Source organism: Cynocephalus volans, chromosome 1, assembly GCF_027409185.1.
Source record: "Cynocephalus volans isolate mCynVol1 chromosome 1, mCynVol1.pri, whole genome shotgun sequence".
NCBI classification, from domain to species: Eukaryota; Metazoa; Chordata; class Mammalia; order Dermoptera; family Cynocephalidae; genus Cynocephalus; species Cynocephalus volans.
The window spans coordinates 248,236,401-248,256,711 of NC_084460.1; positions in this window are offsets into that span (position 1 = coordinate 248,236,401).

Genomic DNA, 20,311 nt, shown 5'->3' on the forward strand with positions numbered 1-20,311 from the left:
CTTTGTTATGTCTATCCAGATTTTCTATTTCTTCTTGAGTCCATTTTTGTAATTTGTATCTTTTTAGGAATTTTTCCATTTCGTCTAAGTTATTTAATTTGTTGGCCTACAGTTATCTTTTGAATTTCCATATAAACTTTTTTATTTCTGTAAGGTCAGGAGTAATGTCTCCTCTTTCATTTTTGATTTTAGGAATTTGAGTCTTTCTCTTTATTCCTGATCAGTCAAACTAAAATTTTCTCAATATTGTTGATCTTTTCAAATAACTAACTTTGGGTTTCACTGATTTTTTAAATGTTTTTATATTCTCCATTTTATTAATTTCCACTCTTGTTCATATAATTTTCTTTCTTCTGCTTGTTCTGATTTTAAATTTCCTTTTTTATTGTCTTAACATGGAAATTTACTTTGTTGATTTGAGATCTTTCTTCTTTGTTGATTTAGATTTTTAAGCTATAGATTTCCTTCTAAGTACTTCTTTAATTTCATTTCTTAGGTTTTTGTATGTTTTATCTTTATTTACATTTATCTCAAAGTATTTTCTAATTTTCTTTGTGATTTTCCCCTTTGACCCATTGATTACTTAGTACTGTGTTGTTTAATTTGTACATATTTATGGATATCCATAGATGAGCTTTGAGAAAATTAACATCTCAATAATATTGAGTCTTTCAATCCATCAAGATGCTATATTTCTTCATTTTTCTAAGTCTCCTTTAATTTCATTCATCAATGTTTTGTAGTTTCAAATGTGTAGATCTTGCACATATTTTGTAAGATTTATATCAAAGTATTTCATATCTTTAGAACTATTGTAAATTATGCTTTTTATTTCAATTTCCCATTGCTTATTGCTAGTGTATAAACTTATATTTGATTTTTGGATATTTAGCCTGTATTCTGCAACTTTGCTAAGTCTGCTTAGTGATCATAATAGCTTTTTAATAGATTCCTTGGGATTTTCTATGTAGACAATTATAGCATCTGCAAAAAGAGAGTGTTTCATTTGTGCTATTTTATTCTATGTGCTATTTATTACTTTTTCTTTCCTTATTGCACTGGCTAAGACCTCCAGTATGATTCTGAATAGAAGTTGTAAGAGTGGACATCTTTGCTTTGTTCTTGATCTTAGGAGGTAACATTTAGTCTTTCTCTATTAAGTATAATGTTACTTTTATGTTTTTTTTTCTAGATATCCTTTATCAGGTTGGTGATGTTTCTTTCTATTCCTAATTTGAGAATGGCTTTTATCATAAATAGATGGTGAATTTTATCAAAGACTTTTCTGCATCTATTGACATGATCATATGTTTTTTTCTTTTTGGTATGTAGATATTATGAATAGCATTGATTGATTTGTTAATGTTGAACCAGTCTTGCATTTTTTGGATAACTTTCACTTGGTCATACTATATTATCCCTTTTACATATTGTGGGATTAGATTTGCTATGATTTTTGTAAATTTTTGTGTCTACATGTATGAGGGTTATTGATCTATCATCTTCCTGTAATGTCTTTTTCAGTTTTAATGTTAGAATAATGTTAGCTTTATTAAATGAGCTTCAATTTTCTGAAATAATCTGTGTAGAATTGGTATTATCTTTTTCTTATATTTTTGGTAGAATTTACCAGTGAAGCCATCTAGCCCTAGAGTTTTCTTTGTAGGGTGATTTTTAAACTACAAATTTATATCTTTCTTTAATATATAGAGTACAAGGTTATTCAGGTGAGCATTTCTTCTTCAGTGATTTTTTAAAAACAATTTATTGAATCAAAATTGATTATACATATTTTTTGGGGTTCAACATTGAGATATGTTGATTAAATCAATATTACTAGCATATATATTGTTATAAATTGTAATTATTCTTTATGCCCCTTGTCCAAACTCTCCCTCTCCCCTTCTTGCTCCTCCCTCCCCCCTCTAATTACCCTAGATTTCTTCTCTCCTTCTGAAAGAATAATGGTTACTCTGTTGATTTGTTGCCTAGATGATATGTCCAATGCTGAGAGGTGTGCTCAGGTCCCTCAATATTATCATAGAGCAGACACTTCTTCTGTCACTCTGGAATGGGCTTTGTGGAGAGAGACATTTACTTCTTTTCTTTATTTCTGCTGGTGACTCTCCTTGTGTCAATGCACTCCAGTGGCTGGTGGACCATCTGCATGGTAGTTGTGGCATCTAGCTGCTTTCATGGCAGCCATGGTTATTGTGGTGGCTGTGGTGGGCCACCCACATGGAGGTGTTGTTTTTGGCATGCTTCTTGGTGCTGGTGGTGTGCCCAGTTGTGGGAGTTGGGTCCGGTCCCTGGATCCAAGCTTCAGGTCCCCGGGCAGGCCCCAAGGCACTGGCATGGTGTGCCTGGTTGTGGGAGGGGGGGGTCCAGTGCCTGGCTCCATACCTTAGGTCCCCTGGCAGATCCCAAGGTGCTGGTGGTGTGCCTGGGCTGGAACTAATTTTTTGTCCTTATCTTACTTCTAAAACGGGGGAACTTCCTATGGGAACCAGTACTTGAGCTGTGTAGTTGAGCTAAATTGCTGCTTTGCTGCTGTTTCAGTAGAGAAGGCTTTTTGTGCAGCTCAGGGTTTAATGGTTGACCTTATAGGTACTTCTGGCTCTCCAGAGACTCAGTGCACCTGGATTGTGTAGAAACTCTGATCAGGGCTTGAGTTTTTTCATCAGACTGCACCCCATGCAGTTGTACATTATATATGCACTATATATATACATATATATCCCTCATACATATATACACATATACATATATATATACACAATTTCCCTCATACATGTAGACACAAACATATATTATATATATATAATATATATTATATATATACATGCAGTTATATTATATATATATGTATATATATATATAGTATATATATATATGTATATATATATGTATATATATATACACACGTATATATATATATATATATATATATTATATTCCTGACGAGTCTCCTCTGAGTGTTCCTGCTCTGATTGGGGGGCAGATCGGCTGTCCTTGCTGTGTCCCAGTGCTCTCCCAGTGGGCTGTTTCCCCCACTGCCCGTGCTCCAAACACTTCCCATGGGGCGGGCCCTGCACTGGTCCCTTGTGATGACTCAGTGGCCTCTCAATGGCTCCCCTTTTTCAGCTGTTCTGGCTCCTTGCTCCTGCGTGGGTCCATGGAAACCCTATTAGTGGTCTTGCTGTCCTGGGGGCCACTGAGACCCTCTCCTCCCCTGCTGCCTCCAAGTAACTCCATCTGAAGGGCACAGCTGCGGTTTCTGCCAGCTCCTGCTCCATGCACTCAGCAGTTCCAGCATTAAAGCAGTCGCGGCCCAAAACGCTCTGAGCAGTTTTTTCTTTCTCTCATCGTGGCTTCTCCTGCCTTCATGAACTCTGTAGTTCTCTCCTCCTCTTTCCCTGAGCTCCAGCGGCCCCAGCTTGGCTGTTGTCACATTTTTATAGTTGTAAATTGGTTGATTTGTGGGAGAGAGTGACACTGGGGACCATCTATTCTGCCATCTTGACCACAACTCCCTTCTTCAGTGATTTTTGATTGTTTGTGTCCTCAAGGAATTTGTCCATTTCATTTAGAATCTTGAATTTACTCACATAAAATTTTCATTATCTATATATTTCTTTTAATATCTTAGAATCTGTAGAGATGCACCCTATCTTATTCCTGGAATTGGTAATTTGTGTCTTTACTTTTTCCTGACAGTCTGGCTAAAGGTTTATCAATTTGATAAATATTCTCAAAGAAACAGCTTTTGGGGCCATTGAAAAGTATCCCTGAGGTGCTGGAGAGAGAAGAGAATGGACTTTCTTTAAATCTGCATACTTCCATGCTTAGGATATTAATGATATGTGAGGGGAATACCCTGAAAGAGAAGCTTCTATTTGCATTTTATCTATCTGGAGTCAATGATTTTAGCTTTCAAATTTAATATGGAGAAAAAAATGCATCACCTTATAAGGCAAAGAGGGATCTATCTTTTTCAAAAAAGCCTACATCGTAATATGATTTCTTTGAGAAGATAATTTTCTGAAAATAACAATAAAACAAACCACTTAAGGCCTTCTGTAATTCTAACTGCAAGTAATAGCTCCAAGAGGGAAATGTTGATTGTGTTATTTTAGAACTCTCAGAATCAAATGTGTTTCTACTGTTCAGTGGACCATAGTCTCTTGATAACTGTCTATTCTCTAAAAGTATTATCATACAAAGTACTTGCCATACTGTAGATTAGGGAACATAACCATAATTTAATATAGAAGAATTTACAATTGTACTCTAACAATGGAATAACTATTCCAATTATACTTGTAAAACACATGCAAACTAACTATGTTAAACGGAGGATGAATAGTCCCTTTTCTCTCAGGATAGTAGAGCATCTTCTTTGCCCAATCCCAAAACTGAAGGAGATATTTTTTCTGACTCTCCTCCAGATGGTTAGGACAGATACCACATAGTCACCCAGAGTTGTCTACTGTTCCCTATGTGCAATAACTTCTCTCTTCAAATAAATAACTTTTCTCTGCAAATAAACTCATATCACATTGAAGATAAACAGTCCCTTTGCTTCATGTTCTGAGACTCTGCTATAAGAGGACTGCAGCATAGGTTTGGGAGTAATACAGTTACTAGAGCAGACAAATTCTAATTTTATAGTGGGATAATTAATGTTCTAGTGTTTGGACCGGTGGACCATAGAATAGGTTGTAGAGAAGATGCAGATTTATAACTTTGAGGCCAGTTTGGCCCATATAAGAAATTGTAAAATAGATGAATATTTCCACAAGCAGCTTCTTATCTGATTCCATCAGTGCTATTGTCTCTTTTCTATTTTTGTTCTTCCATCTCTCTGGGAAACTATTCTGTGACCCCATTGTTTCTCTCTAATCTCTAATGAATTGTTAATCCCTACTGTAAGTGTGTCTTGGAGTGGTCAAAAGCTAAAATATCTACCATAACTAAGCCTCTATTTTCTGTGTCTCTTGAAAATCTCCTTCCTACCAATAATAGCCATTAATGAATATTTGGCTCTATGAGTTCATGTTCTCTACCACATGACTCATTCCACCCTAGCCTGGCTGATTGGACTAGCGGAATTGTGGAAGATCGTATTTTCCAAAGATGGCCATGCCATTAAGAAATAGAGTTCCGGTTTGGTATTTTCAGTACCCTGCTCTGGTAATTTAGGCTACGTCAACTCTACTAATTTTCGGCTTGGGGCTAAAATTCAAAATTTGGGTGCTATGTGAGTATTGGGAGAGGATTAAAAAACCCTTATAAGAAAAAGGTTGGGGAGGTTTTTCAAGATGGCGGCGGCTGCGGCGGCTGGCGCGGAGTAGCTGAGGTGGAAAAAGTGGCCACTGGGCCTCAGGCAGCCGGGAAACTTGTGGACCTTCCTCTTGCCATCTCTTAAGGGAGGACTGCTGCTGCTGACCGGTCATGGGGGGTGACCGCCACTTTACCCCCGGCAGGAAAGGCTGCCTCATTTACAGGCAACAGCTTTGAAGTGTGGAGCAGGAAAAGAACTGTTTCTTAGCTGCAAAAGCGAGCCTCGAAACAGGGAACACGGCGCCAGGGCTGCTGTGGATGCAGACAGGACCCCGGAGGCCGGGGCCATGCTGAACGCGGCCAGCTGCCCTATTCAGGATTCGAGGTTTCAGGCCGGCATTAAAGAAGATTCCTGGGAGCACCCGAGCTGCGCCGCGACTGAACAGCCCGAGGCGGCAGTAGCCGAGAACTGGGAAAGGCGGCAAACCAGAGACAGAGAGTGAGCACCCGACCTGGCACAGCACTGTGAGTGACGCCTGGCACAGCTCTGTTCGGGGGGTGGATGCCCACACGGCTCCCGCCTGCACCACCAGGCCACTCACCGCCCCGGTGCTGCCTCCATTTTCCCAGGTGCGGGCAGCCCCGCCCAGCTCGGCCATCACTGAGCCCTCCCACTTGCATGGCCTGGCGTGGGGCTTTCCGGAGCCTGCGGACCGGCCTCCGCTCCCACTCCCTCCACAGTTCTCTGGCGGGGCTGGTAGCGGGGGTTGTCCCCGGCCAGTGTTGGGAGGGCAAGGAAGTATGGGCGGGCCGACTGTCACTCCACCACACCCTGGACTCCGGCCCCAGGTAAACTCCCTGTTACTGGGAGGCAGATACCATCTCTGCAGCCACCAGTTTGGAAAAAAGCCTAACGAATTTCTGGTTGGGAATAGTGTGGTAGGAGAGTTCCCAGGTCCGCTTGAACCTGCCGGAGACCAGGCTGCAGGTGGGTGCTAGACTCGGTTTATACTGGGGGGATACAAAGGTGAAGAAGACCCGAGAAAGATCTACATAGTGCCACAAAGGCACCCAGAGAGACCAGTCATCTGTGCCTAGCAGAAACCTGGTAGACTTCCTGGGCGAGGCGGTGCCGAGCAGGGTCTTGAAGGCCCAGCTGATAGACGAGGGGTGCAGAAGACACGCCCCAGCCCAGCACAGTGCGCACAGAGTGGGGAGACGTGCGGCCAGGAAGGCGGAGACTTGACAGAAACCACACACTCGGTGGGGTCGCCACTGCACGATCTAACAGCCTGGGCCAGAGCACACGGAACAGGGAGAAGTCCTGCACAGGAACTGAAAGCTCAACAGAGATCACACACCCTGTGGTACGTGATCCACCAGCCCAGCAGAGTCCAAGCTGACCAGAAAGGTGGCTCCCCGGAGAAGCCCAAGACCCGAGGCAACCACACACACAAGGCACTAGAGGCCAACTGAGCAGTCACGGAGGGAGCCATACGAAATTGGCAACCACAGCAACATCCTAGTTAGTCATTAGTCTCAAACTGGTGGACTGTGAAACCCCCTGCCACAATGAATAAACACCAAAAAAAAGATACCAGAAATACAAAAAATCAAGAAAGTACACCACCAAAAGTTAATAAATCTCAAACTCTAGATCCTATAGAACAAGAAGCCCTTGAAATAACTGATAAGGAATTTCGAGTGATAATTCTAAGGAAATTGAATGAGATACAAGAAAACTCAGCTAGACATCATGATGAAATGAGGAAAAGTATACAGGATCTGAAAGAGGAAATGTACAAGGAAATCAATGTCCTGAAAAAAAATGTAGCAGAACTTGCTGAACTGAAGAAGTTATTCAACGAAATAAAAAACACAACGGAGAGTTTAACCAGCAGGCTTGTCGAAGTTGAAGAGAGAACCTCTGAACTTGAAGATGGGCTGTTTGAAATAACACAAGCAGACAAAAAGAAAGAAAAAAGAATCAAGGACATGGAAGAAAATCTGAGAGAGATATCAGACAACCATAAGCGATCAAATATCCGAGTCATGAGTATTCCAGAAGGGGAGGAAAATGGAGATTCCATTGAAAACATATTCAACAAAATAGTGGCAGAAAACTTCCCAGGTATAGGAAAAATCACAGATCTTCAGATCCAGGAAGCTCAATGATCTCCAAATGTATTCAACCCAAAAAGACCTTCTCCAAGACATGTCATAGTCAAATTGGCAAAACTCAGAGACAAAGAGAGAATCTTAAAAGCTGCAAGAGAGAAGCATCAAATCACCTATAAGGGTGCCCAAATCAGGTTAACATCAGACTTCTCATCACAAACCCTAAAAGCTAGAAAGGAATGGGATGATATTTTCAAAATACTAAAAGACAAAGATTGCCAGCCAAGAATACTCTACCCTGCAAGGCTATCCTTCCGAAATGAGGGGCAAATAGTATATTTCTCAGACAAACAAAAACTGCGGGAGTTCACTACCACACGACCACCCTTACAAGAAATCCTCAAGGGAGTACTGGGTTTGGTTCCTGAAAAATAACTACCACTGCCATAAAAACCCAAGAAAAATCTAAACCCGCTAGTATAATAAAGATGGCATTCATGAAGAGAAAACAAGCTAACAAAAACACTATCTACAACCTAAGGAACCAACAAACACAGAAAACAAACAGTAAATCAGAAAGCAAGGAACAAAAGACACCTAAGACAACCAAACAACCAATAAAATGATAGGAATAAATCAACACCTTTCAATAACAACTCTTAATGTTAAAGGCTTAAATTCCCCAATTAAAAGACACAGACTGGCTGACTGGATCAAAAAGCAGGACCCAACTATATGCTGCCTACAAGAGACCCACCTCACCCATAAAGATTCACACAGACTAAGAGTGAAAGGATGGAAAAAGATTTACCATGCAAACAGAAAAGAAAAATGAGCTGGAGTAGCTATCCTTATATCTGACAAAATAGACTTTAAAACCATAAAAAGAGACAATGAGGGACACTACTTAATGATAAAAGGACTGATCCATCAAGAAGACATAACAATCATAAATATGTATGCACCCAATGTTGGAGCAGCCAGATTTATAAAACAAACTCTATTAGACCTAAAGAAGGAAATAGACACTAATACCATAATAGCAGGGGACGTGAACACCCCACTGTCAATATTAGACAGATCATCTAGGCAAAGAATCAGTAGAGAAACACAAGGTCTAAATAAGACTCTAGACCAATTGGAATTGGCAGATATCTACAGAACATTCCACCCACAACCTCAGAATATTCATTCTTCTCATCAGCACATGGATCATTCTCCAGGATAGATCACATATGAGGTCACAAATCAAGTCTCAATAAATTCAAGAAAATTGTAATTATCCCATGTATCTTCTCAGACCACAATGGATTAAAACTAGAAATTAATAACAAACGAAACTCTGGAAACTATACAAACACATGGAAATTAAACAGCATTCTACTTAATGACATATGGGTCCAAGAAGAAATCAAGCAGGAAATCAAAAAATTTATTGAAACTAATGAAAACAATGATACATCATACCAAAACCTGTGGGATACTGCAAAAGCAGTATTGAGGGGAAAATTTACTGCATTAAACGCTCACTTCAGAAGAATAGAAAGATGGCAAGTGAACAACCTAACACTTCACCTTAAAGAACTAGAAAAACAAGAACAATCCAATCCTAAAGTTAGCAGACGGAAAGAAATCATTAAGATCAGAGCAGAACTGAATGAAATTGAAAACCAAAAAACAATTCAAAAGATCAACGAATCAAAAAGTTGGTTTTTTGAAAAGATAAATAAAATTGACAAACCATTAGCATGGCTAACAAAAAAAAAGAAGAGAGAAGACTCAAATAATCAAAATTAGAAATGAAAAAGGCGATATTACAACTGATTCATCTGAAATACAAGGAATCATTCGAGACTACTATAAACAACTATATGCCAACAAATTTGAAAATCTGGAGGAAATGGATAAATTTCTGGACACACACAAGCTCCTGAAACTGAACTGTGAAGACGTAGAAAATTTGAACAGACCAATAACAATAAAGGAGATTGAAGCTGTTATCAGAAGGCTCCCAACAAAGAAAAGCCCAGGACCAGATGGATTCACCGCAGAATTTTACCAAACATTCAAACAGGAGTTGACACCGATTCTTTACAAACTATTCCAAAAGATTGAAACGGATGCAAATCTCCCGAACTCATTCTATGAAGCAAACATCATCCTGATACCAAAACCAGGTAAAGATATAACCAAAAAAGAAAACTACAGGCCAAAATCCTTGATGAATATAGATGCAAAAATCCTCACTAAAATACTAGCAAACAGAATACAGCAACACATACATAAAATTATTCATCACGATCAAGTGGGATTCATCCCAGGGATGCAAGGTTGGTTCAACATACGCAAATCAATAAATGTGATACACCATATTAATAAACTCAAACACAAGGATCATATGATCATCTCTATAGATGCTGAAAAAGCATTTGATAAAGTTCAGCACTCATTCATGACAAAGACCCTCTATAAGTTAGGTATAGAGGGAAAGTATCTCAACATAATTAAAGCCATATATGCCAAACCCACAGCCAATATCATCCTGAATGGGGAAAAGCTGAAAGCTTTTCCTTTAAGAACAGGCACTAGACAAGGATGCCCACTCTCACCACTCCTATTCAACATAGTGTTGGAAGTACTAGCCAGAGGAATCAGAGAAGAGAAGGAAATAAAGGGCATCCAGATTGGAAAAGATGAAGTCAAACTGTCCCTGTTTGCAGATGACATGATCCTATATATCGAACAGCCTAAAACCTCTACAAAAAAACTGTTGGAATTGATAAATGATTTCAGCACAGTAGCAGGATACAAAATCAACACACAAAAATCAGTAGCATTTCTTTTCTCTAATAGTGAACATGCAGAAAGAGAAATCAAGAAAGCCTGCCCATTTACAATAGTCACCAAAAAAATAAAATACTCAGGAATTGAGTTAACCAAGGAGGTGAAAAATCTCTATAATGAGAACTACAAACCACTGCTGAGAGAAATTAGAGAGGATACAAGAAGATGGAAAGATATACCATGCTCTTGGATTGGAAGAATCAACATAGTGAAAATGTCCATACTACCCAAAGTGATATACAAATTCAATGCAATCCCCATCAAAATTCCAAAGACATTTTTCTCAGAAATGGAAAAAACTATCCAGATATTTATATGGAACAATAAAAGACCACGCATAGCCAAAGCAATGCTGAGCAAAAAAAATAAAGCTGGAGGCATAACACTACCTGACTTTAAGCTATACTACAAAGCTATAATAACCAAAACAGTATGGTACTGACATAAAAACAGACACACTGACCAATGGAATAGAATAGAGTATCCAGAAAACAACCCACACACTTACTGTCAGGTGATCTTTGACAAAGGCACCAAGCCTATTCACTGGCGAAGGGACTGCCTCTTCAGCAAATGGTGCTGGGATAACTGGATATCCATATGCAGGAGAATGAAACTAGATCCATACCTCTCACCATATACTAAAATCAACTCAAAATGGATTAAGGATTTAAATATACACCCTGAAACAATAAAACTTCTTAAAGAAAACATAGGAGAAACACTTCAGGAAATAGGACTGGGCACAGACTTCATGAATATGACCCCAAAAGCGCGGGCAACCAAAGGAAAAATAAACAAATGGGATTATATCAAACTAAAAAGCTTCTGCACAGCAAAAGAAACAATTAAAAGAGTTAAAAGACAACCAACAGAGTGGGAGAAAATATTTGCAAAATATATATCTGACAAAGGATTAATATCCAGAATATATAAGGAACTCAAACAACTGTACAAGAAGAAAACAAGCAACCCAATTAAAAAATGGGCAAAAGAGCTAAATAGGCATTTCTCTAAGGAAGATATCCAAATGGCCAACAGACATATGAAAAAATGCTCAACATCACTCAGCATCCGGGAAATGCAAATCCAAACCACATTGAGATACCATCTAACCCCAGTTAGGATGGATAAAATCCAAAAGACTATGAACAATAAATGCTGGCGAGGCTGCAGAGAAAAAGGAACTCTCATACATTGTTGGTGGGACTGCAAAATGGTGTAGCCTCTATGGAAAATGGTATGGAGGTTCCTCAAACAATTGCAGATAGATCTACCATACGACCCAGCTATCCCACTGTTGGGAATATACCCAGAGGAATGGAAATCATCAAGTCGAAGGTATACCTGTTCCCCAATGTTTATTGCAGCACTCTTTAGAATAGCCAAGAGTTGGAACCAGCCCAAATGCCCATCATCAGATGAGTGGATACGGAAAATGTGGTACATCTACACAATGGAATACTACTCAGCTATAAAAACGAATGAAATACTGCCATTTGCAACAACATGGATGGACCTTGAGAGAATTATATTAAGTGAAACTAGTCAGGCACAGAAAGAGAAATACCACATGTTCTCACTTATTGGTGGGAGCTAAAAATTAATATATAAATTCACACACACACACACACACACACACACACACACACACACACACACACACACAAACCGGGGGGAGGGGGAAGATATAACAACCACAATTATTTGAAGTTGATACGACAAGCAAACAGAAAGGACATTGTTGGGGGGGAGGGGGGAGGGAGAAGGGAGGGAGGTTTTGGTGATGGGGAGCAATAATCAGCCACAATGTATATCGACAAAATAAAATTTAAAAAAAAAAAAAGAAAAAAAAAAAAAGAAATAGAGTTCCTTCCCTTGAGTCTGGGCAAGCCTGTGGCTAAGAGGAGAATGATGCTTTGTGATTTCTAAAGCTTGGTTATTGAAAAAATGGATAGTTTTCCCCAGCTTTTCATCTTGGGATTCATACTTTAGGTGCCCTGAGATAATACGAAGCGGTCTGGCTACCCTGAAGTCACCATCCTGGAGAGATCATTTGGAGAGACTATGTAGAGAGAGAGATGCCTGTGGAGACCCATTTGTTTCTGTTCTCAACCATTTAAGTTCTCCCAGAATCAATCAATAGACATGTAAATGAATCTTCAGATGGTTACAGCCCCACACTTCAAGAGTAGGCCCAGACATAGTGAAGCAGAGGCAAGTAGTTCCTGCTCTGCACGGACCTAATTCCTAACCGTCAAGAATTAATAAGCATGATAAGTGGCTATTTCACACCACAATGTGTTGGGGTTTTTTTTGGGGGGGGAAGGCAACTTGTTACATAGCAATAGATAAACCAACAGATAGGCATCTGACCTGAGATAGCCAAAATATAGAAAAAGGAGGTGGTTTACTGTAAGAATTTTGATTGATAGGGACAATTAGATTTTTCTCTTTTGGAAATTTTGACTGGAGATACAGAGAGAGAAAGTCAGTTGTCAATGGGAATAAGAGCATAAAGACACTGATGGAGGAAAGTCAGTAGCAGGTGCTGTGTAATATAACCTCCTAATAAGCAAGTGCGTGTAATACCCAGAGCAGAGGATGAGGTGGTTAGTTGATAGTGACAAAAGACAGAGAAGTTTTAAATAACTATGATAAGAGAAGTAAATGCTAACAGTGAGGGTTCTGGAGCTAGACTCCTATGCTTGAATCTTGGCTCTGTGAACTTGGGAAGTTACCGAAATTTTTTGTGCTTTTGTTTCCTCCTCTTACGTACAAATAGAAGTAGAGCATTTAGAATTATGTCTAGTACATAGTACATGTTTAACATTATTATTGATATCAACGCAACCCTTCTGCTGGGGGTGCAAAAAGTTAACTGAGTAGAAAGAGCTACCGTGGAAAACTAATGACCTTTCAGTTCCTCATATTTTCTAGGGACTCTGTAAGCACGGCTTCAGTGACTCCAGGTTCCCATGTAGCCCAGCTGGATGTCTTTGACTCTTGCCTCTCTTGTTTTAACATCTAATCTAACTCTAAAATACCATTATTTAGGAAAGTTATTCTTTGTTACCAAAGATGTTATTGCTGATAGCAAAGCTCTCAGGGTGTTTGTAGTTAAATGCATGTGTGCGTGTCCGTTAGTTAGACAGATGAGCAGACAGGTAGACAGATCTCCCTGTCTTAATGCCTAAGTCTCCCTTTTCTCTTTTCCAAAGCTTTGTGCACTTAAAATTATTTATAATTGCTTTTTAATAAATGTGTGGCTTAATGCCTCTCTGATCACTCCATAAGAGCCGTGGCTGTCTTTTTGTTCACCACTGCATTAAACTAGCAACAGGAAAAGCTCTTGGGCAGGACTGAAGTCTAACATGCTAAGAGTTGGAATGTCTGGGACCTTTGATTCACTGAGTCTCACAGTAACTGCTCAGGAATATAGAGGAGTATTTTGTATTGGTTATTTGACCTGGTGAGCAAGCCGGCGTAGAGCCAGCATCTCTAGAGCAGTTTACATAAAAACTTGAGAATAGCAAAACTGAGCATTTCTAAGGATCTGACAGACTCCTTACCCCAGTAGGGTGGTATCTGTGTGTCCAATGGGGCTCTGAAGCTTGTTATTCCACTGGGAGTGTCCTACTATGTCCCCAGCTCTGGTGACTATTTGTTCACAGATGAATTCTTATGTTTTTTGCCAGTAAATTTTTGCTCTCGGCATCTTTCCTCTAGTTACTATTATCCTGTGACAGCCCATGCACTAGGATAGATGTGGACCCAGAAAACATACTCATCTATTTGTGAACTGACCAATTGCCAAGAGGTTTCTTTAACACTAAACCACGGACTGCTATAGACACTGTAGCTGAGGTTGGGTGAGCCCATCTTTCTTTTCCTTTTTCCCTTGTGCCTTTTCATATTGTTGCAAAATTCCTCATGTAGGAGGAAGCATTCTCTAGATTTCCCCATGTGATTTGCTTTCTTTGGAAGGATAATATCTTGTATACTTATTAAAGAAAACTACTGAACACTTACAAACTAAACAACAGAATTAGCAAGTAACCAGGAAATCCACTCCTGGAGATCAGCTCAGCAGATCTAGTAACGTGCCCTGTGGCCGCTCCCAGGCTTGTCAGTGGGAGGCAGAGCTATAGCCTGGCTACCTCTACTGCCCGGGCATTCTTCATGAATGGGCAATGGCAGAAATCATACTCTTTTGCATTTTGTTATCACAAGTCTTGTACGTTTCTGTTGTGTTGAAAGGGAGATAGATACTCAGAAGGAGGAGTCTCAGGCAAAGCTTACCTGACAGGAAACCCCCCGAGGGTGAGAATTCTGGCTCCTCTCACCAGGAGAATCGGCCACAAAAAAAAAATAAGCAGCAGCTTGTGCTGTGATTTTGGGCAACTTCCTTGGTGCCTCTGGGCCTCAGTTTCCTCTTCTGTTGAGTAAGTGGGTTTCATATGGCCTTAATTTTCAGACTTTTTACTATGAAAATTTTCAAACACACAGAAAAGTAGAAAAAATAGTGCAATGGACATTCATATACACACCATCTGGGTTCAACAATTGCTAAAATTTTGCCACATTTTCTTCATCAATGTATATACATCTATCTGTAATTCATGGAACTACTTTAAAGTGAATTTTAAATAACAGGACATTTCATCTTTAAATACTTCAGCTTATATATTAGAAATTGAGGACTTTTTTCTACATAAACCTAAGTCTATTCACAGGATTTTTCTAGAGTCCTCCTAGCTCTGGGAGTCTTGGACTTGGCTTTCACCCGAGATATGAGAGAATGCAAACAGGAACAGACAAATGCACAGTTAAGCTCATACAATTTCACCTTTGTGTCCTCTCACTTATACAGGTCTCTTTTATAGCCACTTACATAAAATTTTCCAAGGAAAAACATCTTAGCCATAATTGGTTAAGATCATTATCTCTTTTCAATCTGGCTTCTCCTCCCTTACACCCCGCAGCTCCCCATACACACATACCCCATATGGGGCAACATTAGAACGGTTGTGAATATTTTGGGGATTCTGCTTAAAACGTGATCAGATAATTGATTTTGTTTGTAATCACTGCTGTGCATAGTTAGGTTATGGCTAGCTCTCCAGGGGTACTAATGACTTCTAAGAACTCTCTTCCTATCCTTGGCAAGAAATATTAAAATAATATAAACAAGTCCTCTAGTCCCTGATGCCAGCAGTCTGTGAGGAATGGAGGAAACAAATGGGTTGAAATGAATGAAACCATAGTCAATCTGGGGAAAGCCATCCAGTCAGTAGATGTATAAATTGGAAAGCTGAGGATTTGATTCTCATGCATGCTTAATCAAAATGCAAGTTCTTTCCTGTCTGAAATATTTTAGTTAAGGTAGCATCATATACAGTTAAATATGCACTATATGGACTATTTTAGAAATTGCACAAAATAGAACTTATCATAATTATCAAAAAACCTGTTGTACTACATTGTGCATGTGTCTAAGTGAGATGTTGAATGTCTTATATATCTGAACATATTGTTTTGCATCTTAGAGAATTTCACTCATCTTTACCTAAGGAAGAATGGCAGGTTCAGGGAAAGTATCATGGAAAATTGTCAACAGAGCTGTGAGATGATCAACGTAATATATAGAAATGAATATGGTAAAATGTTAACAATTGTTGAATCTAGGCAGTGGGTATATGGATGTTTATTGTGCTATTGCTCTCTATTTGAAAATTTTTGTATTGGAAAATTAAAAGCATCACCCTGTAAAATCCATTTACTTTGCTGGACAGGAAATTGATGCACATATATTAATAAGGTGATGTGTATCATAGGAGAAGAATTTGATTACACAATTATACTGCCCCATACTATGGAGAGGCAATTTAAAATGCATTTGGTTTGCTTTTGTGTGTGACAATTTTTTATAATTGTTAATCAGATCAGCACTTAAATATGACTGGAAAAAAAGTATGTTGGTAGAAACCAAAAAAAAAAGTAAAAAACAGAAGACTGACAGAAGCTTCAAAATGCCAAAACTCACTTAGCATAAGTACAATTATTATTATTCATTAAAAAAATAAAGAGTATGCAGCCAGAAAATTTGGGAAAATAGAGTTGTTGTCAGGTGGTTAATTAATCAAATATATATATTTTTGGATTTTTGATATTTGTGCTATTTGTTAACTTTTGAATTTTGTAGTTTATGATTTTTTTCTCATTTAAAATACTATTTACCTTTGCATTTAGTTTTGAATTTATAATTTTGTAATCTTAAAGACTGCTGCAAAATTTTATACATTTTAGTTAACAGTGTTGGTCATCACTGGTCATCACCCTAGATTTTCATACAATATTCACACAGAAAAAATGTGTCTTCTACTCTTCTCAAGCTGATTTTTTCTAGTAGCAAACATATAATATTAAAGCTAATGGGATATTAGAAATGCAAGTATTTTAATATTTTAGTGAGGAAACGGAATCTCAAAATATGACAACTTGTCCCACCTCAGGTAATAGGCAGCAACAACCCAGTGGTGAGTATTCAGAGCTCCTGATTCCCAGCCCCTTGTTCTTTTCATCATACTATGTAGTTTCTCTTTAGTAAAAGAAACATGTTATAAAACATGACGCTCAAAACATGGCATTGATGAGATGATTCTGTGAAGTCCATTCTATTAATTGACTCAGCCACTAGATTAGGCATCAAATATTCAGTGAGCACTGGGGTTCACAGGTGGCCCCTGACTGCATGGTCCCTGACATGAAGCAGTTCACAGGAGCAGTATTCTAGATTAATAGTCATTGTAAACATTGGGAATCTGACAGGAAGAAATGTGAATCTTCTGATCCATATTTTTTTTGTGTGTCCACATATTCTTTGGGGAGAAAGAAGAGGGCTGGTCCCATTTCTATCAGCTTCCGCAGAAATAAGAGTATCTATTCCAGCTTATCACCTCCTGCCCCAACTTCCATTCTTACTCTAATTCAAGGGAAATGAAGAATGTTAGTAATGTCTTTACTTCTTTGTCCTCTACTGTGTTAGTCAGGTCATCCAGAGAAAGAGAGTCTCTCTCTCTCTCTATATATATATATATAGAGAGAGAGAGAGAGAGAGACAGACAGACAGACAGACAGACAGAGAAAATTATAAGGAATTGGTTCACACAATTATGGAGGCTAAGTCCAAAGATCTGCAGTTTGCAGGCCTGAGAACCGGGATAGCCAATAGTGTAAGTTCCAGTCCAAGTCCAAAGGCAGGAGAAGACCTATGTTCCAGATCAAAGACTGTTACGCAGAGAACGAACTCACTCTTGCTCAGCCTTTTGTTCTATTCAGATCTTCAAGAGATTAGATAAGGCCCACATTAGGGAGGGAGATCTGCTTTACTGAGTCTACTAATTCTACCAAATATTAATCTCATTCAGAAACACCCTCATAGACACACCAGAGTAAGGTTTAATCTATTATCTGGGCACCTGCGGCCCTGTCAAATTGATGCATGAAATTAACCATCACATCTGTCTTTCTCCTCTCCTTCTCTACCTCTTTCTTTATCTCTACCCTAGATTAGGGTTCCCCAGAAGCAGATGGTCAGATGAGGATTTGTGGAAAAGTAGTTTACTAAGATACGTCCCAAAGAAAAAAACAGAAGAGGAGCAGACAGTGGGACTGGGAAGGAGAGGAAGCCAAGCCAGAGCGCAATATGAAGACAAGTCCCAGGGAGATGCAGAAGCTCTGGAGGCACATGGGCCACACCCCAGACACTGCCCTGGCTGCCACTGGGGAACTGGGGTACTTATACCCACACTCCTGCCAGTGGTCAAGGATGTAAACCTCCAGGGACTTTCTGTTTTCTGTCCAGGCAGGAACAGTAGGTTCTGGCAGCCTGAGGGTAGGGCCCTGAAGAAATACCACAGGTGTGGCTTTTGGAAGTGAAAGCACCATATCCAGGCAAATCGAAAGGGATCTGAGGAACTTGGGAGCACAGACGGCCTGCGCTGCAATAGTTATTGTCCTCTTAGTAATAATCACAATGATCTCAGTGTCATCAAGGGCTCTGCACTTGACATTGGACTACATATTTTCCATACACAAAATTATTATTCAATCTTCACATCAAATTTATGATAATCAGTACATTTTCCATTCTACAGGTGAGAAGACTGAGGCTTGAAGTGAGCTAAGTGGCTACTGGAACAGCAAGGTCTGATACAATCCTCCCCACCCCCAGATGCTACCTATCCCTTGTCCCATGTCCTTGTCCACCCTTCCAGGTTATCTGGTGAAAATATCATTACTCATCATGCAAGGTAATTGGATAGAATGACAACATTTCCATTTGCGATAGAGAAAATGTCTCATTATTTATAATTATGCTCTCATATGCAGTATCTTGTTAACTTCCCAGAGCGTAAGTCTGCATTCGTTCAAAGTTACACCTCCTGATATTGATGAAGAGTAATGTGGGTCTATGCTGGCAAACAAAAACATCTGTAATTTCTCTGAAAGTTTATTTTTTTAGGGTTACTTAAAAGTTGAGTGGACTTTTTTACACCCAGTTTTATACTCTGGGTTTTAAAAAATTGCTGAATATAAATCTTTAGACTACAGAATGTCGTGCTCTTTTTTAGCAAGACACAGCATTTCCAAATTTAGCCATTCACTACTAAATGTAAAGAGCAAGTGATGGAAACTCTCTGTGTGTAAGCCCTAAGTGCTGGAAACATCCCGCAAATTGGTGAGTCATATAAGTTCACCTCCTGAAGGCTCTCAGAAAGACAGCTGCGTGTTTTTAAAACAAAAATGAATGGGTTTGTATACTCCACTACTCCAGAGTTAGCAATTACTTTGAGTTCTTCATTAAAAATGCCGATTAGTGAAGACATAATTAGGAAGATTTAGAAAGCTTCGTGTTTTCTGTAGTTACCATTTTGTAAAAGGAATACTATCAAAACAATTTACTCCTTCTAAATGTTAATTTTGCAAGTGGCTTAGCATGGGATAATTCAACCAAATCACAGCATTATTAGAACGGCTATCAGGTGTTTTTTCTTCATGAGTGATTTCCTCACCTATCATACAATTAGTATTTTCAATTTCTGAGATTGCTCAAAGAGTTGAACAATTGAAAAAGCATTCCAAGTCACATCTCCCAAATTAGAACTTTCCAATTATGTCTGAAGAGTGAAACCAGAAGTTTGATAAATTTGCATAATTGCACAATATTGAGTATGTTAAAAAGATACTCTGAGAATTCTTTCTTATTAATTTTCACCTTGTATTTTAACACATGTTTGGCTTCTTTTATTGTGGTGTCTAGCATTATTTTGCATAGAGGATTGCACTTCAAGGAATGCTTAGCATGTGTGGGTATATTTAAAGTTACCCTATAATGGTGTTGAGATGAATTCATGTAGTAATGAGGAGGAAGACAGCTTGAGGCACCTAAATTATGTGGCTCCAACTGGCCTTCTTCTAATCACCCTCTTTTTGAAAAACAGAGCTGAAAGAGATTATCATCATTGTTTTGAGTATGTTTTTTATTTAAAAAGAAAGCAAAGCCCATAAAAATTTCAATCATACAGAGCAGTAGCAGAAGACCAAGCCATTTCAACCTAAGTCCCTTTCATTTTATGGCATGTTTATTTCCCTTCCTTTCAGACACTGGTGGGTGGTGGTTGTTGTTTTCAGATAGCGGTATCGTAGGTATGTGACTTCTGACTCTGGAGGTGACCCCTCCACACATGCACACTTTTTTCTATCCATTGTCCAATACCAGGGAACTGCTCCTGCTCCTCTTGACTTCTCAGAGTCACACTCTGCTTTTCTCCTCTCCTAACCACCCTGCAGAATCACTTCAGAGAGTGAAGGAAGAGGTTTCAAGAATTTCTGAGGCAAGGAATTAAAAAACCTGCTTAGCAGCTAGAAATCCGAGGGCAGAAGAAGTGGAAAATATATGAGGGAGAAAAGATTCAGTCAATTTTTCAGAATATTGTACTTTCTTCTGTCCCCACTCAGTATTTTGCTGTTAAGTTCTTCACTTTCTGGGTATAGCATATCA